At 32.8% G+C, this 25525-nt stretch overlaps 1 long non-coding RNA gene across 1 annotated transcript; it reads left to right on the plus strand.

Annotated features, from left to right (window-relative positions):
• Positions 1 to 7: 7 nt before the first annotated feature.
• LOC136271279 (uncharacterized) lies at positions 8 to 17180 on the plus strand. Its single transcript, XR_010709197.1, has 3 exons — positions 8 to 146; positions 398 to 565; positions 17019 to 17180. It is a non-coding gene; the product is annotated as an uncharacterized lncRNA (long non-coding RNA).
• The last annotated feature ends 8345 nt before the right edge of the window (positions 17181 to 25525 follow it).

The following is a 25525-nucleotide window of genomic DNA, read 5'->3' on the forward strand; positions in this document are numbered from 1 at the left end:
TAAAAATTCTCACATTTGTTAAATTTCATAACAGGAACCAAACGTCATTGATGCACACACGAAATGGGTATGATGTTTATATATTTTACTATAGGTTTGACTGTTATCAACAATTATTTTTTCGAAATCTGCATCTAAAGGGTGATGTAAGTATTTTGATACGCATGATTTTTCATTAAACTAACAGAATGTACGTTAAGGACTAGCCATTAATAAAAAAGTAAATACAAGAGATAAATTCTTAATCAAAACATGTTTCGAATGTTATCTCAAGAAAAAGTCTTTCTTTAAAATATGATCATAAAGTCCTTCACTTCTTTACTAATATCACTATGATGGTGAAATCTTCAAGACTGCGCATACTAAAAATATATTTGACAAAACGTATATCTTTCAGAGTGTGAACCAGGATATTTTGGCCCATTTTGCAACAATTCCTGTCCTATCGGTAAATTTGGGGACAGATGTGGAGGCAGTTGTTTTCCAGAATGCACTAATGAGTTTTGCGACCCTGTCAAAGGATGTTTTTATGTGTCTAGGAAAATGCGACAAACAACTTCATTAGGTAAGGAAATTCATCGGTTGTTATGGAAATCTATCAAGTTGGGAAAAACAGATTTGATATAATACTTTCAATGAATGTACCAATTTTAATTTATCCAAAAACAAATATTATTAATGAAAATAAAATAAAAATATTAAATAGCGTCTCGTGAAAACATTTTTTTAAATAAAGTTATACTAAGTTGAAAAATCATATTTGTAAAAAAAAAAAATATCGCGCACTGGGATTTTTTTACGCATTTCGATGATTATTGATCAAATGTGTCTGACGCTTTCATTCAGCTAACCCGTAGTAATCTATAATCACACTTTTGCAAGAATTCTAAATGTAGTCTTTAATGCTTTAGAGTAATTGGTTTAATTATGCATATTGATTCTCAGTTTAAACTGCAGTAATTGAAGTAATTTTCAATATTTTATTATAATTTTAATCGTGACCAGTTGTGTTGCAATAGGGAACTGTTCAAAATTTTAAAAAAAAAGGCAATATTGTTTAACAACAAATTGAAAATAATAGGCTTTTCCTCTAAAAAAATGTTTAAAGTAAAATTATTTCCTCCTCTGTTGATTTAAAAGGCTATCATCTAACCGGAAAAAAGTTAGTGATGCAAGCATCCAATGGGTTTGATGTCTACAAGCTTTAATATTAGTTTGACTTCTGGTATTGTATACATTATTTTAACTATTTCGAAACATGCATCTACAAGTGCAGCCTCTGTTAAACGCTATTACATGTATTTAGGTGACACGGGACAGGTTTTTTTTATACATTTCCTTGTAGCCAGGGGGTGTGTATCTTTAGAACTCTGTAACTAGAAATTCCTCAGTTCCCATTCAGCCCAAATGCCTTTAATTCACTCATTATAAGTCCAATCACCAATTCTGAAGTAAAGTACTAGTCAAACCTGTAAAATTTTCTACATAGTGGTTTTTATGAGATTTTGACTCTTTCAAGACCTCCCCAAGACCTCCCCTCAATTTTACTGTGTAACGTCAACACAACAATCGTAGCCGCAGGTTTCACATTTTGCTTTTGATTCTCATGTACCTAACATATTGGGGCCCGCATATTGCATATTAATTTCAACAAGATACATCCCTCTAACTAATGAAAATCATTGAAATTTATTTCATATATTTTAGCATCACTTATAAGCCTTCAAGTACAGCAATTCTCAATTCAATACCAAAATATTGCCGGGTATTTTTTCCGAAACTGTCCCTAACTCCCTTAATCAACAAATATCTTTTAGGTAGTTTAATGATGTGAGAAAATCTCGCTATTTTGTTTCTTTTTTAAGAAATACGTTAAAGATAAAACTGATCAACCACACCCTATTTGTTTCTGATGTCACCGCAAGCAAAGAATCTTGGGGAATAAGCCGTTGCAAATGCCCACGACCTTCTCATACCTCTAATAAGAAGTAATAAACGTACGAGTTAACTGGGCATTTAAACGGTGGACAGTATTGGCCAAATGAAAATGTCCAAAAAGGCGTAACTGTGCTTAAATTTTATAGTATTTACATATACTTTAAACTGGCAAATTTGAAATGACAATCACGTACCCATTTAAAGAGTTTAAATATAACATCTTGATTACTTTCTAAAAATATTTTATTTACTAATTTACCTCAGTCATCATATACAACGCAGGGGAGTCGACAAAAAGTATGGGGGAGTCGATTTCACCATTTGTATAGTAGTCGATTTTTTCCACATCGGAAACAGGAGGAATTTAGGTAACACCTTTTGTAGGTATTTAAAACAAGTTTTTCCAAAAAAAAATGAGTGGCGTCGGAATCAAATTGAAAGTGGGGAGGGGGGGTGGCTAGACTTGTACAAAATATTGACAAGCAAAAAAGGTCTTTGGAATGTATAAATTTGCAAAAAAAAGTTAGCGCCCCCCCCCCCCCCGTTCCGACGCCTATGATATATACCACACGGAAGACAGCGGTAGTCAAACCACTAACGTACATGTATAACAAGGGGACTTGTTATTCGTCACTGGTCATGCTTTGTGTTGGTCATTGGTCCGAGTGGTCTATGTGTCTTCCGGTACAACTACTTTCACAACACAACACGCATTTGTAATGTGATTTTCCTGCCGATACAATTGGAAGTGAAATACAATTGTTAATTGTTGAATTTTCATTAGGCGCACACTGTACGTTTGACTTATAGCTTGTATTCTGCATTTTGAGCACAACTATATGCTTTTGTCCAGCGCATGTCCCTGTTGTGTTAACTTGACTCTTAAGGATTCAGAGATGGGACGTTTTATCTTACCATTTAATAGTTTCTTGCATGCACAACAACCATCTGTTTATAATATTAAATCGTGCAATCTTAAAGAGAATTATAACATACATTTCATATTTTATAAAAGTAGTAGAAAACGCATATCAAATAATTTCAAGTTATTATTTGCAATTTTTTTATTATTAAGAAAAGAAAAGAAAAATACATTGTAACAATGTATATTATTAATTATAAAAAGAAAATTACATTTTAACAATGTAAGCAAAAAGATAAACAAAAAAAAAACAAAAACGCATACGATTCGAACACCCGCTTTTTCAGTGACATTTGTTCAAAGAAATCCTTGCTTACCACTACACCACCGAGTCGCTTGTTTATAGGGTATAATATAGCTGATTGTATTGTTATCAGTATTACGCTAACAACTGGACTTAGCCATTTAAAGACCAATCCTAAAAGTTAAAAGAAGAAAACTTACTTTTTACCATAGAGTGGGTTTTTGTACCATTTTTTGGAAAATCGAAAAAGATAGACGTTAATATGTGTTATCAGTATTCGTTCTTTAAAAAATGGTACGATGACCCACTCTATGTAAAAATATAATTTGAACATCCGATTTCTATATCATTTTGTTGCCAAATTAGCATATAACTATTTTGTTGTCTTAATAACAATTGAATGTGAAGTTACTTTTTGTGGGTTATGGCAGCGCTGAATGTATATGATTACATATGTTTAATAAATGTAACAAAAGTGAAATTTGTTAGAAAAAAAATGTTAGTTTTTTTAATGGAACTATGTGGTTTTTTGCCTCGGCTTATTCCCCCAGATTCTTTTCATTTATATAGCTAAAATATAATCATGGAGTCTTTAAGGTCTTCCGTTGAAAACGGAAGACCTTATTGTTTTTGCTTTGTTTCTTTTCCTCTATTATTAAGGTCTTCCGTTTTCAACGGAAGACCTTATTTTTATTGCTTTGTTTCTTTTCCCCTATTATAAGGGTCTTCCGTTTCCAACGGAAGACCCTCTTGTTATTCTTCGGTTTCTTTCTATTATTAGGGTCTTCCGTTTTCAACGGAAGACCCTCTTGTTATTCTTCGGTTTCTTTCTATTATTATACTTTTTCTTTTTTTTTCTGACTCTTTCTCGGCTTTATAACTCAAAAAGTTTACAACCGATTTTTACGAAACTTTCAGAGATTATGTGCATTTATAATGTCTCAAAGTTTTTGAAGTTTCTTTGAAAACGTCACTTGCGTTTTTACGTTACGTCATTTTTAAAATGTTCAAAAAGTCATTTTGTCCGCAGCGTTTCTCAAAAACGCTTAAAGGTAGAGGCTTGAAATTTTCAATGGTAATAATTTAATCGATTTACCTCTGTAATAAGGCTGGAAATGAAAATCCGTCACTTCCGGTCGAAACCGGAAGTGAAACAAATTTTTCGAAAAAATGAATTTTCTGATCAAATCAAAAATGAATATGTGTTTTGTAGAGCTGATTAAGCTGAATCTAACAGTGAAAACCGTTATAAAATCGGACGATGCATTACAGAGAAAACGGGGTTTAAAAATTGATTTTTCCGGAAATTTTGATTCCGCGTCCTTGGTTTAAAAAATAGCGTAATATTCAAAGTAAAATTAACTCGTACATAAAATGATTGTTAAGTCGTACTGTATCACATTCGAATTTTTTTTTATAAGTCGTTCTTGAAATCAGAAAGGTTTTTGTTAAGTCGTACTTAAAATCATTCGGATTTTGTTAAGTCGTACCAGGAATAATTCGATTTTTAAAAATCTTTTTATTTAGTTACTCTTGTTATTAGTGTAAGAGCTCTGCTTCTTACAGGAACTTCCAGCTTTACTTCCGACATTAACGGAAGACCCACTCGTTGCTTTGCAACGAGCTTTGCTCTAGTTATTATTATTCTTTTTATTTTTTTTTCTGACTCCTTTTCGGCTTTATAACTCAAAAAGTTTACAACCGATTTTGATGAAACTTTCAGAGATTATGTGCAATTAATATACCTTGAAGTTTGTGAAGATTCATTGTTAGCGTCACTTCCGTTTTTACGTTATGTCATTTTTAAAAATTCTAAAAAGTCATTTTGTCCGCGGCGTTTCTCAAAAATGCTTTAAGATAGAGGCTTGAAATTTTCAATGCTTATGATTTGGTCGATTTACCTCTGTAATAAGGCTCGAAATGAAAATCTGTCCCTTCCGGTCGAAACCGGAAGTGAAACAAATTTTTCGAAAAAATGAATTTTCTGATCAAATCAAAAATGAATATGTGTTTTGTAGAGCTTACGATGCTGAATCTAACAGTGAAAACTGTTTTAAAATCAGACGATGTATTACAGAGATATCGGGGTTTAAAAATTGTTTTTTCTGGAAATTTTGATTCCGCGTCCTTGGTTTAAAAAATAGCGTAATGTTCAAAGTAAAATTAACTCGTACCAAAAATAATTGTTAAGTCGTACTTGAACACATTCGGATTTTTTTTGTTCAGTCGTTCTTAAAATCGGAAAGGTTTTTGTTAAGTCGTACTTAAAATCATTCGTATTTTGTCAAGTCGTACCAAGGAATATTCGATTTTTTTCATTTTTTATTTTTGTTACTCTTGTTATTGGTTTTAGAGCTCTGCTTCTTACAGGAACTTCAAGCTTTACTTTCGACATTCACGGAAGACCCACTCGTTGCTTTGCAACGAGCTTTGCTCTAGTTATTATTATTATTATTATTCTTTTTCTTTATTTTTCTGACTTTTTTAAAGCTTAATATCTCAAAAAGTTTTCAACGGATTTACATAAAACTTTCAGGGATTATGGCAAATCACCGTCCCTAAAAGATGTTAATTTTTTAAGTACAACGTCACTTCCGTTTCTACGTTACGTCAATTTTTAAATTTTAAAAAAGTGATTTTGTCCAGGGCGTTTTTCAAAAACGCTTAAAGATAAAGACTTGGAATTTTCTGTGTTGAAGCATTGATCGTTTTTATTTATACAAAAGGCTGGAATTTAGTTTCCGACACTTCCGGTCCAAACCGGAAGTGTTTTAAAATTTTCGAATTTTCGAATTTTTCGTTTCAATTTCAAATGTTTATGAGGTTTGTAGAGTTGGTCATGCTAAATACGAAACTGAAATCCGTTTAAAAATCGGAAGATGCATTATAGAGATATCGGGGTTTGAAAATTGGTTTTTCCGGAAATTTTCTTTCCGCGTCCTTGGTTTAAAAAATAGCGTAATGTTCAAAGTAAAATTAACTCGTACCAAAAATAATTGCTAAGTCGTACTTAAACACATTCGGATTTTTTTTGTTAAGTCGTTCTTAAAATCGGAAAGGTTTTTGTTAAGTCGTATTTAAAATCATTCGTTTTTTATTAAGTCGTACCAGGAATAATTCGATTTTTTTCATTTTTTTCTTTTACTCTTGTTGTTGGTTTAAGAGCTCTGCTTCTTACAGGAACTTCCAGCTTTACTTCTGACATTGACGGAAGACCCACTCGTTGCTTTGCAACGAGCTTTGCTCTAGTTATTATTATTATTCTTTTTCTTTATTTTTCTGACTTTTTTAAAGCTTAATATCTCAAAAAGTTTTCAACAGATTTACATGAAACTTTCAGGGATTATGTACCATTATCGTCCCTAAAAGATGTTAAATTTTCAACTACAACGTCACTTTTGTTTCAACGTTACGTCAATTTTTAAATATTAAAAACGTGATTTTGTCCAGGGCGTTTTTCAAAAACGCTTCAAGATAGAGACTTGGAATATTTTGTGTTGAAGCATTGATCGTTTTTATTTGGACATAAGGCTGGAATTTAGTTTCCGTCACTTCCGGTCTAAACCGGAAGTGTTTTAAAATTTTCGAATTTTCGAATTTTTCGTTTTAATTTCAAATGTTTACGAGGTTTGTAGAGTTGTTCATGCTGAATACGAAACTGAAATCCGTTTGAAAATCGGACGATGCATTACAGAGATATCGGGGTTTAAAAATTGATTTTTCCGGAAATTTTGTTTCCGCGTCCTTGGTTTAAAAAATAGCGTAATGTTAATAGTAAAATTAACTCGTACCAAAAATAATTGTTAAGTCTTACTTAGACACATTCGGATTTTTTTTTTGTTAAGTTGTTCTTAAAATCAAGAAGGTTTTTGTTAAGTCGTACTTAAAATCATTCGGATTTTGTTAAGTCGTACCAGGAATAATTCGATTTTTCATCTTTTTATTTTACTTTCTCTTGTTACTGGTTTAAGAGCTCTGCTTCTTACAGGAACTTCCAGCTTTACTTCCGACATTAACGGGAGACCCACTCGTTGCTTTGCAACGAGCTTTGCTCTAGTTATTATTATTATTCTTTTTCTTTATTTTTCTGACTTTTTTAAAGCTTAATATCTCAAAAAGTTTTCAACGGATTTACATCAAACTTTCAGGGATTCTGTAGCATCATCGTCCCGTAAAGATCTTAAATTTTCAACTACAACGTCACCTCCTTTTCAATGTTACGTCAATTTTTAAATTTTAAAAAAGTGATTTTGTCCAGGGCGTTTTTCAAAAACGCTTTAAGATGGAGACTTGGAATTTACTGTGTTGATGAATTGATCGTTTTTATTTGGACATAAGGCTGGAATTTAGTTTCCGTCACTTCCGGTCCAAACCGGAAGTGTTTTAAAATTTTCGAATTTTCGAATTTTTCGTTTCAATTTCAAATATTTATGAGGTTTGTAGAGTTGGTCATGCTGAATACAAAACTGAAATCCGTTTGAAAATCGGACGATGCATTACAGAGATATCGGGGTTTAAAAATTGATTTTTCCGGAAATTTTGATTCCGCGTCCTTGGTTTGAAAAATAGCGTAATGTTCAAAGTAAAATTAACTCGTACCAAAAATAATTGCTAAGTCGTACCTGAACACATTCGGATTTTTTTTGTTCAGTCGTTCTTAAAATCGGAAAAGTTTTTGTTAAGGCGTACTTAAAATCATTCGTATTTTGTCAAGTCGTACCAGGAATATTCGATTTTTTTCATCTTTTTATTTTTGTTACTCTTGTTATTGGTTTTAGAGCTCTGCTTCTTACAGGAACTTCCAGCTTTACTTCCGACATTAACGGAAGACCCACTCGTTGCTTTGCAACGAGCTTTGCTCTAGTTATTATTTTTTTTTCTTTGACGTTTTCTCAAAAAGGCTTTAGCCGATTTTCATGAAACTTTCAGATCTCACTGAGCACAAAATTTGTAAGAAATTTATCGATCAAATTTTTGGTCGTCACTTCCGGTCCCGAGATATTAAAGATTTTATGTTTTTACTTGTTCACGCGTTTTCTCAAAAAGTATCAAAGATAAAACTTTCAAATTTTCAGTGGTGGTAGAGAGTCGTTAGCCGCAGTGTCTCTCACATATCCGAACGTCTGCCGTCACTTCCGGTCGTCACCGGAAGGAAATGAATAACCTCAATTTTTCAATTTTTTGGATTTGATTTTTTTTTTTTTTCATTCGATAAAGACGCTCTCAAAACTTCAGAATATGAAATTTGTTTTAAAGTCGATCCACGCATTCTTGAGATTTTGGACTCCAAAGTTCTGAAGCGAGGGTCCGCGTAGCTCAGTCGTTAGAGTGGTGGACTTGTGCCCAGGCGACCCGGGTTCAGTCCCTGAGTGCCGAATCTTTTTTCTCTCTTATTTGTGTTTTGATTAATGTTTTATCTTTAAAATGATGGATTTGAATGTTTTCCGTTTTATTTTTGTCATAGATAAAAAAAAAATAGCGGCTTTTTTTCAATACAAATATAGAGCAAATTCTGTTAGCAGCTCTCTAAATTCCGACGCTCGTCGCATTGCCGACATCAAAGACATGCCGCCGAAGTGCCCCTGCAGTTCGACCGCATTAGTGTTCGTTGGGTCGCTTTGCCGGCATCAAAGAAATGCCGCCATCTCAACTGTATGCACACAACATTTAGCAATGCACCCACGTTATTCTACTCGGCTTAAAAAGGAGGACTGCTTAGTATTTAATCCCATATATAGATGCACACATGCATGTATACATGCGTTTATTGACATAGTTTGCTTAAATATTGATTTCCTGAACATTATAAAACACCATGTAATCAATCTCTCTCTCTCTCTCTCTCTCTCTCTCTCTCTCTCTTTCTCTCTCTCTCTCTCTCTCTCTCTCTCTCTCTCTCTCTCTCTCTCTCTCTCTCTCTCTCAAGTACAAATGTTTTACCATTTGAATAAGAACTAGTACAGGTAACATGCAATGAATTGGATAGAAGCTAAATGTACATTGGCGTCCAAAAATTACACATATTTTTATCAAGTTACGGGATAATGTCTATGGATTCAAATAATTTGAAATTCATTGTTTAATGATTGTCTTCTTACTGATTGAAAGTCAACCCTAAAAAGTCATTTATATTAAAGATGGTGTACTTTTTCCTTTTTTTTGTGCATGTCTACATACTGATACAAATCTGTTGCCTGTCGGGATTAAGAAAAACCTCCGAAGTTTATACACGTAACTATACAAACAAACGGGTGACTGCGACAAGGTTTAAAAACTGACCACCCGTTTATGAGTATTTGAGCCTAAGAATATATAGATGTAAAAAAAATCTCAACAGTTACATCTTTCAAACAACGCTTATACATTGTTCTAACATATGTATTTTATTTAGAAATTGTGTAATATGTAATATTTAGAATTTAATATTCTACGTTTAATATAGAAGTCACCGACCGACCCCCCCCCCCTCCCAATTCATAAAATCATTTAGTTTTTCTGACCCGATTTTACTTGATCTTTGTTCTTGGGCCTTTAATTTCAACTAAATACCATTCTAGATTACTGTACTAATTACCAGACCAATTCGTTCATTAATAACAGAGTTATGAAGGTTTTGGCATTTGAGTTTCAATTGTCGTGTTTGACATGTACTTTAAAAAAAATTCTAACTCCCAAGCCCTTCACTCAATCCTAATGAAAATTCGTGAAAATGGACCTCGGACCCCATTCTGTTTGTCTGTGAAATATGCAGTGGATTGAACAATTAAGACTAAATTCCTGAATTAAACGGCGCTTAATGCCTATACGTGGAAATTAAATTTACACAGTACACCCACCAACCCCCCCCCCTTTCGTTTTCACTAAATCATTTAGTTTTTCTGGCCTGATTTTACTGGATCTGTCATCTTGAACCTTTTTTTTCAACCTACTTCAAGTCTAGATTACTGTACTAATGACCAGACCTATTCGTTCATTTTTAAGAAAGTTATGAATTTTTTGGCATTCGAGTTTTGATTGGCTTGCTGGACATGTACTGTAGAAAAAAATTCTAACTCCCGAGCCCCTTTCTCAATCCTAATGAAATTTTGTGTACATGTACCTCGGACCCCATTCGTATTGTCTGCCAAATATGCAGCGGATTGAACAATTAAGAAGAAATTCCTGAGATCAAACGGCGACTATAGCCTGTACGGGGACTTAAAATTTACACAGTACAAGGGATGTAAGCAGCCGCGTATTATTTCTGTTGCATGTATATTTCTTGGTTTCTGTTTAGTCTGTATCTACGATAGCGTGTGAACTACTTATGAATGTTAGAACTGTGGAAATTACTGTCATCAAATTGTTACTGATTTCGTTATTTCTACATTTATAAAGATTTTATCAATCCTGCTGAAATAAAACAGTCAAACATAATAGTAAACGACACGAAAAAACATTCTCAACACTGAAATACATGGGTAAAATGCATCAGTCATTGTTTAAGGACCTCCCCTAATTGTTGTTAACCGAATCCGAGATCCACACCTCAAAATTCTATTTTCGATTTATTAAGACGAAAATCAAGTTCGGGTCTTTTTACCCCCCTCCGGACACAAACACGCATCAATATTTCAAATGACCTCGCACTGTTACCAAACCTGAATAGTCAGACATCTTACACGTTGTTTTTCATCTCATACAAAAACTCAGCTCCTCTGCCGGGCGGAAACGCCCCAAATTCAAAGACAAATTCGGGAATTATTTAGCGTCAGCCATGTTTTGAGATACCTGCAAAGGCTGTGTGTTCTATTCTCGCCGGAGCCAAGATTTGTTCTTTCTCTATTTCTTTCTCTCCTTTTTATTTAATTTTCTAACTAAAATATTCAACATAAAAGGGTTGTTGGATTGTAGTACAAGTTGAAAACCACTCTTCAATTTAGATTTAGACAAAAACAGTCTTTTATTATTAGGGTCTTCCGTCTTCAGCGGAAGACCCTTCTATTCATATTGTTATTAGGGTCTTCCGTTTACAAAGGCCTACCCTCTTTTTTTTCTTCGGTTTCTTTTTATTACAGGTCATAAGACCTGTTATTAGGTCAAAAGACTTCTTATTTAATATGAAATAAAATGGGGCTGGTCCTTTAAATAAGGGATCCATTGGGGTGTATAATCCTTCATCCATCGCTCTTTTAGATCACATCTGCATTTCCTGATATGATTTGTTGATGGAGATAAAAAGCAAGGTCATTTCCTCTTCTAAAAATCGGACGGAAGACCTCCTCGTTGCTCGCAACGAGATCATGTCTAGTTATTATTATTTTTTTTTTCTGTCACGTTTTCTCAAAAATGCTTCAGCCGATTTTCGTGAAACTATCAGATCTTATTAATGACAAAATTTGTAAGAAAATTACACGAGATTTTTTTGGTCGTCACTTCCGGTACCGAGATATTAAAGATTTTATGTTTTTGCTTGTTCACAATTTTTCTCAAAAAGTATTCAAAGTAGGACTTTTAAATTTTCAGAGAAGGTAGAGAGTGAACGGCCGCAGTGCCCTTTGCGTATCCGAACGTCCGCCGTCACTTCCGGTCGTCACCGGAAGGAAATGAAAAACCTTAATTTTTTAAAAAAATTATTTGAATTTTTTTTATTTTTTCATTCGATAGAGACGCTCTCAAAACTTCTGAATATGAAATTTGTTTTAAAATCGATCCACGCATTCTTGAGATTTTGGACTCCAAAGTTCTGAAGCGAGAGGCTGCGTAGCTCAGTCGTTAGAGTGGTGGACTTGTGCCCAGGCGACCCGGGTTCAGTCCCGGAGTGCCGAATCTTTTTTCTCTCTTATTTGTGGTTTGATTAATGGTTTTATCTTTAAAATGATGGATTTGAATGGGTTCCGTTTTATTTTTGTCATAATTAAAAAAAAAAATAGCGGCTCTTTTCTGTCAGCGGCTCTCTAAATTCCGAAGCTCGTCGCATCGCCGACATCAAAGACATGCCGCCGAAGTGCCCATGCAGCTCGACCGCATTAGAGTTCGTTGGGTCGCTTTGCCGGCATCAAAGAAATGCCGCAATCTCAATGACTGTATGCACACAACATTTAGCAATGCACCCACGTTATTCTACTCGGCTTAAAAAGGGGGACTGCTTAGTATTTAATCCCATATATAGATACACATATGCATGTATACATGCGTTTATTGACCTAGGTTGCTTATATATTGATTTCCTGAACATTATAAAACACCATGTAATCAATCTCTCTCTCTCTCTCTCTCTCTCTTTCTCTCTCTCTCTCTCTCTCTCTCTCTCTCTCTCTAAAGTACAAATGTTTTAGCATTTGAATAAAAACTAGTACAGGTAACATGGAGTAAAGTGGATAGAAGCTAAATGTACAGCGGCGTCCAAAAATTATACATATTTTATATCAAGTTACGGGATAATGTCTATGGATTCAAATAATTCTAAATGCATTGTTTAATGATTGTCTTCTTACTGATTGGAAGTCAACGCTAAAAAGTCATTGTTATTAAAGATGGTGTACTTTTTCTTTTTTTGTGTATGTCTATATACTGATACAAATCTGTTGCCTTTTGGGATTAAGAAAAACCTCCGAAGTTAATACACGTAACTATACAAACGAACGGGTGACTGCGACAAGGTTTAAAAATTGATCACCCGTTTATGAGTATTTGAGCCTAAGAATAAATAGATGTAAAAAAAATCAATAGTTACATCTTTCAAACAACGCTTATACATTGTTCTAACATATGTATTTTATTTAGAAATTGTGTAATATGTGATAGTTAGAATTTAATATTCTACGTTTAATATAGAACTCACCGACCGACCCCCCCCCCCCTCCCAATTCATAAAATCATTTAGTTTTTCTGGCCCTACTTTACTTGATCTTTGATCTTTAATTTCAACTAATACCATTCTAGATTACTTTACTAATTACCAGACCAATTCGTTCATTAATAACAGAGTTATAAAGTTTTTGGCATTTGAGTTTCAATTGTCGTGTTTGACATGTACTATAAACAAAATTTCTTACTCCCAAGCCCTTCACTCAATCCTAATGAAAATTCGTGAAAATGAACCTCGGATCCCATTCCTATTGTCTGTGAAATATGCAACGGATTGAAAAATTAAGACGAAATTCCTGAGATTAAACGGCGCTTATTGCCTATACGTGGAAATTAAATTTACACAGTACACCCACCGACCCCCCCCCCCCTTTCCTATTCACGAAATCATTTAGTTTTTCTGGCCTGATTTTAATGGATCTGTCATCTTGAACCTTTATTTTCAACCTAGTTCAAGCCTAGATTACTGTACTAATGACCAGACCTATTGGTTCATTTTTAAGAGAGATATGAAGTTTTGGGCATTCGAGTTTCGATTGGCGTGCTTGACATGTACTGTAGAAAAAAATTCTTACTCCCGAGCCCCTTACTCAATCCTAATGACATTTTGTGTAAATGTACCTCGGACCCCATTCGTATTGTCTGCCAAATATGCAGCGGATTGAACAATTAAGAAGAAATTCCTGAGATCAAACGGCGAGTATAGCCTGTACGGGCACTTAAAATTTACAGAGTACAAAGGATGTAAGCAGCCGCGTAATATTTCCTTTGCATGTATATTTCTTGTTTTCCGTTTAGTCTGTATCTACGATAGCGTGTGAACTACTTATGAATGTTAGAACTGTGGAAATTACTGTCATCAAATTTTTACCGAATAAATTTAAGTGTTACTGATTTCGTTATTTCTACATTTATAAAGATTTTATCAATCCTGCTGAAATAAAACAGTCAAACATAATAGTAAACGACACGAACAAATATTCTCAAAACTGAAATACATGGGTAAAATGCATCAGTCATTGTTTTAGGACTTCCCCTAATTGTTGTTAACCGAATCCGAGATCCACACCTCAAAATTCTATTTCGATTTATTTAAGACGAAAATCAAGCTCGGGTCTTTTCACCCCCCTCCAGACACAAATACGCATCAATATTTCAAATGACCTCGCACTGTTACCAAACCTGAATAGCCAGACATCTTACACGTTGTTTTTCATCTCATACAAAAACTCAGCTCCTCTCCTGGGCGAAAACGCCCCAAATTCAAAGACAAATTCGGGAATTATTTCGCGTCAGCCATGTTTTGAGACACCTGCAAAGGCTGTGTGTTCTAATCTCGCCGGAGCCAAGATTTGTTCTTTCTCTGTTTCTTTCTCTCCTTTTTATTTAATTTTTTAACTAAAATATTCAACATAAAAGGGTTGTTGGACTGTAGTACAAGTTGAAAAACACTCTTCAATTAGGATTTAGACAAAAATAGTCTTTTATTATTAGGGTCTTCCGTCTTCAGCGGAAGACCCTTCAATTCTTATTGTTATTAGGGTCTTCCGTTTACAAAGGCCTACCCTCTTTTTTTCTTCGGTTTCTTTTTATTACAGGTCATTAGACTTGTTATTAGGTCAAGAGACCTCTTATTTAATATGAAATAAAATGGGGCTGGTCCTTTAAATAAGGGATCCAACGGGGTGTATAATCCTTCATCCATCGCTCTTTTAGATCACATCTGCATTTCCTGATATGTTTCGTTGATGAAAATAAAAGGCAAGGTCATTTCATCTTCTAAAAATCGGACGGAAGACCTCCTCGTTGCTCGCAACGAGATCATGTCTAGTTTATTTTTATTTTCATTTTTCAATTGCAAAGAAACATGAAATGTAAACAAAACAAACTGTTTTAGGTACAAAGTAGTATTGAATAATATTGATACTTTGCCCCAGATTCCAGCATGTAAGCTAGAATTGCTTCTTGAAAATTCAAACTTTAATCTTAGAATTAAGAATTAAAAGGTGGAATTTTCAACCCTAATGTTGAAAAAGCCAACTTAAAAGTTGGAAAAGCCAAAATCAATCATGAAAATTTTATACTTCAAGCTTGTAATTACCAACATAAAAAGTTAAAATTTCATATTTTAGTTATGGAAAAGCAAACTTTCAATTTGGATTTAAATTTAATTTTGGTATTTCCAATTTCAATCTTGAAATTTAGATATTCTAGTTTTTAAAAATTTCTTGTTAATAAAACAGAAAACAATATCACAGGCAAACTTGATACTATACGTATAGTTGTACATTTAGCTGTCAGAACTTGAGGTTTTTAAATGAATAAAATCAAAACTTTAAAAAGACAAACAAATTTAAAATATCGAAACAATTTGAGTCGAATCAACGTTATCTTGATATGTTTATCAAGAAGATGTGGTTGATTGAGTATATGTTAGTAAGAAGCACATGAAGAGACAACTAAAATCAAAATAAAGCCGTGCAATTCGTATTTTTTTCACTTTGTTATTATTTACATAGCGTTTATTTACATCAGTAACACGTAAGCTTAGAACTGGTAAAATGTCGCCGCAAATATGAAAATTTTAGTGTGATATATCAAGCATCATAGAATTTAAAAATTAAGCGTATTGTTTGACTACAGAACGCGTACTTAACCACCAGCGTAAATAACTACGTTTACATTATTTGAAAATATTCTTTTAAAACTCGGAACATTTATCAAAATAAGAGGATTTAACTTCTATTTAAAGTAGTCCGAGTATCGCACTACGTCATAATACGGATTTTACAATATTGGTTCGACTTTTACAAAGCGTTTTAGATACCCGGTATTTATTTTGCTCTACATCGCTGTTGTAAACAATGGCAATAATAAGTAATTAGAACGGTAATATATAAATTCTATGAGAGATAGAAATTATTAATGTTGAGAAACTCGATTCTGTTAAAGTAAAATGAAAAACGAAGTTTCTGATTAACCAGGATCTCAGGTATGCTTATATCTTCTTTGTTTTGATGCCCCCCCCCCCCCCCGAAATTTTCTTTGTCTTTTATTAAAACCGGTTTAAATTTAGAGACAGAAGCTATTTCGAATTTAATCAATCGTCAATTAATTAATGTTTAAATGATATCTAACATTGTTGACAGATCTAGGCAGAAAACTGTAGCAAAATGTGATTTTTTACGGATTTTTTCGTCAGGGTCTACTTGGTTTAGAGCTTATAGCGTGAAAAGTAATCTGTCAACATCTAATTTATTTTACCAAATCTTTTTTCTAAGATGTCAATCTATAGAATGAACACCGTGAATTTAAGTTTGAGTCCATAAAATAGTAAAAATATTACCAAACGCGATACTAGAATTGCATTTTTTGTATTCTAGTTTGATACATCAGGTCCATAAAGCGTACTTACTTACAACAATTTACGCAAAATTATTGATGAGATATGGCTTAAATAAATATTTATACTCTATTTTGTATGTTCAGTTCTAATTTTCCCAATATTGGTAATTATTTTTAGGAAAAACGGACGTCTGGCAAATTTCATAATTGTCAATAATTTTCGCAAGGGGGTACACCCGTCTGAGAGGTGATAACAAACAAACTAGCATGTAAACATACATATTTTCTTTTGTATATGTATTGATAGAATGTATATTTATCATTTAAAGCTAAGCTTTTAATGATTGAGCCCGTTTTGTGCCGAGTATAGGACTACCTTAAGTTCCCATTAAATTTATTCACTCATCACGTAATCATTCAATATTATTTAATTGTAATTATACAGTTTAACTCCCACTGACTTTGATCCGCCAAAGAGTGTCCACCACCTAACTCTCATTTTTGCTAGTTCTGGCTTGTTTATTGAAAATAATAAAAGGTTTTTACATAATTTTGCAATGATAACGTATCAGGTAAAATTAAATTACAGCTTACGGACACCTCACGTGTTTAAATATCAAAGGTGTAAACAGCTACTCTGGTGCAGGCATGTTATAGTTTATTTGCAAAATGTCTTAATTCATCAGCTTATATATCTTAAATAACTATAATATCTTGCAGAGTGCAAGCCAGGATATTTTGGCCCATATTGCAACATTTCGTGTCCTGTCGGTAAATTTGGGGAAAGATGTGGAGGCAGTTGTTTTCCAGGGTGCACTAATGAGTTTTGCGACTCTGTCAAAGGATGTTTTCATATAACAGAAAAAGTACGACAAACAACATCATCAGGTATGAAATAAGGAAACTTATTTGATGAGTATTACATGTATATTTTTAAAAAAAAGTTTTTAAAAAGTATGGGACTTTTGATTTAAACAACTTGTAGTAAAATTGCAGTGATTCTAAGTCATATAAGCCTACCCTATTTGTTGAAAAAAGATGATGTTCAGAGGTTTGTTTCACTTGGTTGTCAGACCGTTGATGATCAAATTAAAAATGTTTCCTTCACTGAGGAACCTGCAATATGCTATGATCATGCTTCTGCAATTCTAGTTTATGAAGCAGTAAACTGGTTTCTATATTAATTGATCTTTTAACACATATTAATTTCTCGGTTAGATTGTATTTTCTGTGGTAAAATTTATGGAAAGGTTTTAAATGGAATCAGATGTGGTTCCATTGGAATTCATTCAAATTTGAGAAAAAATACAATGTTTGTGACACTTTATTCATCGTCTTATTTGCAATATCTCTTCTTTTCCTTAAATCAATTTAGTTGGTTTGCTTTTTTTATTCAAAATTTCGTTCAAATGCTCGTAAATGTTGGTACACTATATCAATAATCTTTTTTTCTGTGAAATTTTATATACTCTGAAATGTTGTTTGACTATAATTTTTTATTGTTAAACCACCCCCCCCCCCTTTCAACCAAATTGTTTTAAATCTCTTTCAAAATTAGCTTGCTTTCAATCAGTTTTACAAATTGCAGAATGAATACTCTTGAGATGTGTTTATCTTACCCTTTGCATTGGCTAAAAGTAAATTGCAATTTAATTTGCGTCCTGATTATTTGCTTTGCAAATTATATCCTCGAGTGCCTTCAAAGTATTTTTATTTGATTTAGTGAGATTTTATATAATGCGAGTTTTGAACTTATTCCATCTAAGGTGTTTCAGAGATGGTCTTTCTTGGACAAATAGTGACAATTACATTAAGGCAAAGTAGATGTAAGTTTATAAACCTACAATTATTTTGCTTGTTTTTAAACTCAACAAATCAAAGCGTTCAACTTCTTCATTGTTTGTTAATTTACTTCCTATCACCTCGTATTACATCAATGAGAGCCGTCAGTGTCAAGATGATTACAAATTTTCGAATTATTGATAAGTTTACTTTTACAACTAATTTTACTTTCCATTTTTTTAAGATAAAGCATACTTTACAATTGGTTGATATATAAAATTAATTTTCTAACTTAATATTTGCCTTTTTCTGACCATTGTTTCTTTGTGAAAAGTACTGTTAAAAAATCCAAACGATACTGGAGAAAAAGCTGAACATCTCAGGCCCTAATTTGACCAACAGGAGTTACGGTCTAACTAAATTCTAAACTGCGTTTGAAAAGTTTATTTTGTATCAGTTCTGTAAATCACAGCTTTTGTGTTAATTATACAAATCAATCAACGACAAGTGCTTTATTTATATAATTGCTGATCTTTAAAACATACTTGAGACTTTTAACATAGTCAGGACGACATTTTATAGAAGTGTACTATTGCTTAAAGTATAGAATTATCTATATATTTCAATATATTTGTCGAATTGGTGCACTTTTGTAGTTAGAAACTAATTTATTTTATTATACTTCATGTTAAATACTGAAATCTGATTGGTTTAGACGCAGTTGATAATCAGTTCTATTACTCTCAGCGTTAGCAACACACTGAGCAACGGGTAACACAACGAATTGTTACATGCGCGTAAATTATGTGCGTACAGTTCGCCGTAGAATTCACGTCATTTCTATATAAAAGCAGTAAAAATATTCTCTAAAATTAAGACATTCAGTATAATAAAATAAATAGTGCCTGTATGGGAGGATAACAGTTGAAATTGACATCCCTCGAAAACCATTGTCAACCTCCGCTTTGCGTCGGTTAACAATGGTTTCCTCGGGGTGTCCATTTCAACTGTTACCCTTCCAAACAGGCACTATTTATATAATGTTTAGCACTTTCGGTTGCATCATAAATTGTGTATTGTTATGCAGTGATGACTCTTATCTTGATTGTCGTTGTTAACACTTTAATTTTAAAGACCTTTTAGAATGTAGTATATTTTCCAGTGTAGTATTTTGTGTGTGTCCTGCCACGATTCTGTCGGTACATATCAAATTCTATACTTTCGTAATTATAAACATTAATTGTATGCGTATCTATTTTCAGGTGGTGCTTATAGCCTCCAAGCTGCAACAAGTCTACATGCAACTGTTGGAGTTCAAAACAAATATCCTTCAAAAGCAACACATCTAAAAGATGTAAACAGTTCAAGATTTGAGACCAAAAGCACAAATACATCTTTAATTACAGAAAAACCCTTGGAAAAAAATCAAATCGATAACAATTATCTAACAGTGAGTCTTGGAATTCTTATTTCAATGCTACTGCTCATAATTGTAATACAATTATGTAAAAAATCCAAATCTGCAAGGAAAAAGCCCTCCAAACAAAAAAGTAATGTGAATCAAATATGTGAAGAATTCTGCAATGACCCTCAAAATAGAGATGAAAAATACCAAAAGATTTCCTCCTCCCAACGTTTTAATAACTTTTATCGGAATATGGACGCTGTGTACAGTGAAATAGACGAAAGTGTGGAGCTGATACATACTGCAGCTTTTAAAAATGGAGAAAGTGAGTTTGAGAGTGACACAATCCCGCTACAGTTAAAAGAATCATCCTCTCTCAATAAAATAAACGATGGAATTATTCCTCAAAGCAGCGACTTGTATTTATTACCAAATACGACAGGAGGATTTGAAGAAGACATAAACAATTCTGATTCTTACATTCAACCGGTCTCTGTTCTTAAAAACGAAGTATCCGATAACAAAGTGGAGACGTGTTCGTATGTTGATATAACAGGATGATGAACAAAATGGATACAATGCATCAGTTTAAGAGATTGAAACAAAATAACAATAAAGAGATGTAGAAACAGACTTGGATCGAAATCAAATGTTCAGTCACTGTCCTGTTTTTTTAAGTCTAACAACCCTTTTTAGTTTACGTCTTTAAATAAGCTTGAAAACGTCCTTATCTCCTGTACTTGTAATAGATGAATTCATCTAATGAACAACCAAATTTTGTTTTGAGGTAATATGCGGGGGGGGTGGCACTACAATAAAATAGTCATAAAATCTGCGGAAATCCCATGCGTTTGTTTTGAACATCATTTAGCCATGGAAGAGATGTTTTGTGTCATTTAAAGTTCGCTGCCAAGAGGCAAAGACCTATTACCTAGTGTCAAAATGATGATGATGATACTTCTCTTAGTTCAGTAGCCTCTTTAAATCGTATTTAGACTCCAAACTAGATAACTTGAAAGGCCAGTCCGTCACATGTAATAACTTTGACCCTTCGGTTAAGGAGCAGAGGAGCATGTATTTTAATACATTAAAACAATGAAATCAAAATACAGATTTTTTTATTCAGAATGTAGGGGGAGAGAGTGAGTAACAAAACAGCAGAAACAAATTATTTTGCGTTAACATCGTTTTCATCATTATTGCTAAGCTATTTACAAGGAATTGAAATTGCTAAAGAGTTACTTGCTGATTGTAGAGCGGTCCGTCGAGAGTAATTACTTCGCCTCGGACTCAAACGATGATGAGGAGAGCATGTCTTAAACAGGAAACCATGCAATCCTGCACTGAAAGAAGAATGGCGCTATCAGCCATTAAAAAAAACATCTGAAACGGTTTTTGTTCTTTTTGATGACTGTAGATCTAGACTATTCCCACGCCAATTAAGCTTTCCTTCCGTATACACAAAGCAACGTACATGTATAAAACTTTCCCCATACGACATCTCTTGTAATTATTGAAAGTATAGACTTGGAAATACCTACTCTATAGTTGAGTAAAGCACTCTCAGTTTTGGATTGTAAAAATAATATTGTGAAGTACGGTGATCGAATTTGAATACTATAGGTGATAAAAAAGAACTTAACAAGAGAAAAATGTACTAGTACATGTAACTTGTATCAATATCTAGATATGGGAACTTACGATAGACTGATTTTATTAGATATGTATTGGATTATTAATTGTCTTTGTCTGTTGCACTTGTGCATGCACACTTTTTTTTATATCTTGTGTATGGTTACCATTAAATCTATCATTTGTTGGCAATAGTTATGAAAATAAACATGTATATTTTTCCATACGTCTTGTTACACTAGCTTGATTCAGAACACGTTATCATAAAATATCAATGGAGACAGTCAGACATACAAAACATCTTGAAATAAAAGATTGTAATTTTTGTGAAAATGATATTGGAAATGACCAAAACATTAAGTTAAAGAAATCTAGACACGATTTTTGGTCAAACCTTTTTTTTTAGTTTTTATGTACAAAATCGTTCAATTGTGCATTTTGAATGAATGACCAACATTAGAATGTTTGACGATAAACCAAGCGAGGGAAAGATGTAATAATTCATTGTTTTAAAAACTAAGCTAAATTATTATATTTGTTTACAAATGTTAAGCAAAAAAATATCAACGACAGAACAAACCATTCAGGTTAATAATTACAGTGCAGCCATCACGTACGTTGACAGGGATATGGTACGATGCAGGATGCTCGATACCCGATAGAGTAGATAAGTTAAAGTCTATCTTATCATTTTCTATCATATCCCCCACCCTGAAGCCAATTAGATTCAAGAATAAATTTCAATGTATTGTCTAAAATTTAAACAATAAATTTAACAATACATTAACAACAGTTTTTGATTACTTATAAAAAATCAAAGAATGATTATTATTATATTATATTTCTGATATTTCATGACTTTAAGATACACTTTTAATTTGTGTGTATCAATATGATTTAAATTAGAAATGTAGTTTAATGTTTGTACAACAACTTTTTTTATCCGCTATATCATATCAAATTTCACTATACATGTATTACAATTAACACAAAGCTTATACCTTTAAGATCACCCAAGCAAGATGTTTAAATGAGCTTTTCTGATCAAAATGTTTCCGTTGTTTTTCGTCGCCGTTGTTGTCATTGTCGTTAAATTTTCACTTTTTTGTCTTATTCAAAACCACTGGAAATTTTCAATCAAACTTTACAAATCATAATTTGGTAAAGGGAACCCCTTGGCAAGTTTGAACAATGAAGGGCAAAGCCATCTTTTAATGGAAGATAATTAAGGATGGGACTTCAGGGTGGGTGGTCATTTTTTACAAAAGAATAAATTAAAAATATCTTTAGAAAATCTACACGTTGAAGTTAATCATCATGTAGAGTGCTTATATTCAAGTTTGTTCAACGAATCATTCCCGGGTGCAGGTGGGGACAACTTTTTCAATAATATTTGTATAGTGAAAATCATTAAAAATCTTCTCATAAACTAATTGGCAAAAAAAACTGTAAATTAGCTAGAACGTAGTGTAGATTCACGTTTGTTCAAATAATCAACACCATGGGTAAGGTTAGTCTACAAAAGGAATGGGGATTTACTTTTTACATAGGAATATTCAGCAAAAAAAAAATCTTCAAGAAATCTTTGTCTCAAAAACCGCAAGAAAGCTGAAACTTGTGTGAAAGCATCTTCAGGTAATGTTAATTAAATTTTTTTTTTAAATCATGATTCACAGGACTAAGATAAGGTCACAATGGTGATGATTTAAAATCTTTAAAAATCTTATTTTGAAAAAAAGGAAGCAACAAAGGGAGCTTAATGTTCAAATTATAAATATACATGTATATAAAAAAGTCTCTAAAATTCGTTATATAACGTTATTGTTGACAAATGACACGCACGATTCTGATACACGAACGATCACGCACGATACACGAACGATTACGAACGATACACGGACGATCACTAACTAACTGAATGTTCACGATACTCGAACAAAAACGATAAAACACGCAACCGAACGATTCTACACCATTAAACACGCAAAATCAAAATTGATTTTTAAGATTAGAATTAAGAAAACGTATTGCATTAATTTGTACTGCTTTATGTTTGTGTTTTATTGAAAAGCGGCATGTACAGTAGCCATGCACTGTTTTATATTTTACGAGTAAACAATTTTACACATCCATACGAATAACTTAAGTGTAAAAGAAATAAAGATAATGCATAAGGCATCTTTGTTAATCCTTATGATGTACGTAGATTTTCAAATAGGGTCGAACATTTATCAAAGGTAAGGTACTCATGGTAACTCAAGGTAAAATAGAAAGTAATTTTAATACCTATACATGGCATTAACCAACTTTTAAGCTGAAAAATGTGGAAAATTGTTGATCAGCATTTTTTTTTGTGAACTATGGACAGATATCTTCGGAAATCTTATTATTCTACAATGATTTGCGGCGCAAAGGATTAACAGTTTTGATCAACAAAAGCTCTCTTCATACATTTTTTATTTACTAGGTCTATTAGGATGGAAAAGATGGTTAAAAATTGCAATTACTTTTCTGGAATCGACTTTGCATTTACTCGCCATTTAAAAGAAATCGTATATTGCAAGCTTTAGCACACATTCAGTAGAAACACACCAAAAGAAATGCGGCTTCAATAACTGTATTCATGCTACAAAATTGACTTCTTCAGTGAGATTCTACCTCACAGGAACGCATTTCCAAAAACAAGCTGGAACCAGTACATCGACATTCGCATTCACAATTCTTAGTATGAATGGAGAGATTCTCTGAAAAGTCGACCGGATTTTTGCTTTCCTGAAGTGCATAAAAATCTTGAACCTCATCCATTTTGGTCACTGAGCCTTCAAGATCCGGAGTATACTTGAAATTTATCTAAATTGATCAATTTTTCTTTTCGTATGAAACAAAGAAGTGTCGCGAAAAGTCAACAATATATATATATATTTAGTACAACACAATATTTTATTTCAGACTGACCTGTCCTATATAACATCTCATGCATTTATTTTTCAATTCTTTATCTGAAAATACATATACAGATATGTCCAGTTGACATATAAATCTGAAAATGTAATAGTAGGTGCAATTCTTGGCTCCTGGGACAATAAGGTCTTTTAAAAGAAGGTGTGGGCAAACTTTATGTTTTCAGTTTCAGAAGGCATCACAGTGATGATAAAGGCCATGCAGACATTGGTGTAACGCTATTTTGTTTAAATAGATGTGATTCAAAACTATCGTTTCAGAAACTACATGTATGATGTTTCGTATTTATGTAACTGTATATAAGCGTTCGTATTAATATTCTATTAATAATGAATATTAAATTTGAGCACTATTAATTGTAAACACAAAGTACAAAATACCTGTTTGATGAATTTAGTCTCTAATTCAGAGAGAAAATTAGGAATTATGTCCGTCTTTCTATTTGTATGTGTTAAAAAGATTTGGAGATTATATTTAAAGTTGTTATTTTCGGCATAACTGCAGATTCATCTATTAAAAAACATGAACTAATCGAGAAAACAATTTAGCACTTATTTTCTTACATCTAGATTAAATCATAATGGTTAATCAGTAATTCATTTGATTTAAGAAAACACAATCAGTAACGCTAACCTCTTTATTGTCGACATGAAAGTACTAAATTTGCGGGTGCTACATGTAAAAAGTGAGTATACCGTTATTTCATATATAATATATTATTAGTTTCAATGATTCTTGTTCTCAATTAATAGGCCCTTTAAATGAATACATTTTCCCAGGTTATCGATAAGGAAACATCATGGGGTGTTGTGGACTGCTCTTGGCAAATACAATTAAGGAAACTCTACAAGAGTTGAGTCAGAATTATTAATACCAACATGATACTGGTACATGGACATGCTCAACAGCTATATCCGCATAACAATTTTATGAATTTTATGATTGTTTTTGGAGAAGGCTTACATAGGCATTGCCTGCTGCCTAATCCATTTATGTAAATGTATATTTGCATAATAAATTTGGTTCAAATCAAACAACTTTATGAAAAAGAAATCGGTAAATGTTCTGTCAGGCATTGAAAATAAATAATAAATGATATTTACATTTTAATCATAACGAATGCACGATTGCTGAATTTATGAATTTGAGTAACAATTGTATTATCTTATTGAAGCTTAATGACGAGAGAAAATAAGCGTTGTTTTATTTCTAGAAACTATGTAGACAATGCAGCTGCTTTTCAATTAAGCTTAATATCAAAGAAGGTGCACATATACATGTACACTGTACTTGTAACTATGTATACTTTACATAATGATAACAATAGATTGTATGGAGTTTTCAAGCTGATGTGAAATTGTGAACTTGTACATCGTACTACTTTTTAAACCGCAATGAAGGAAGCAGGAAAGAATTACATTAGAGCATTGATGAAAAATGTTTTAAA

This window comes from Magallana gigas, chromosome 9 (assembly GCF_963853765.1).
Source record: "Magallana gigas chromosome 9, xbMagGiga1.1, whole genome shotgun sequence".
NCBI classification, from domain to species: Eukaryota; Metazoa; Mollusca; class Bivalvia; order Ostreida; family Ostreidae; genus Magallana; species Magallana gigas.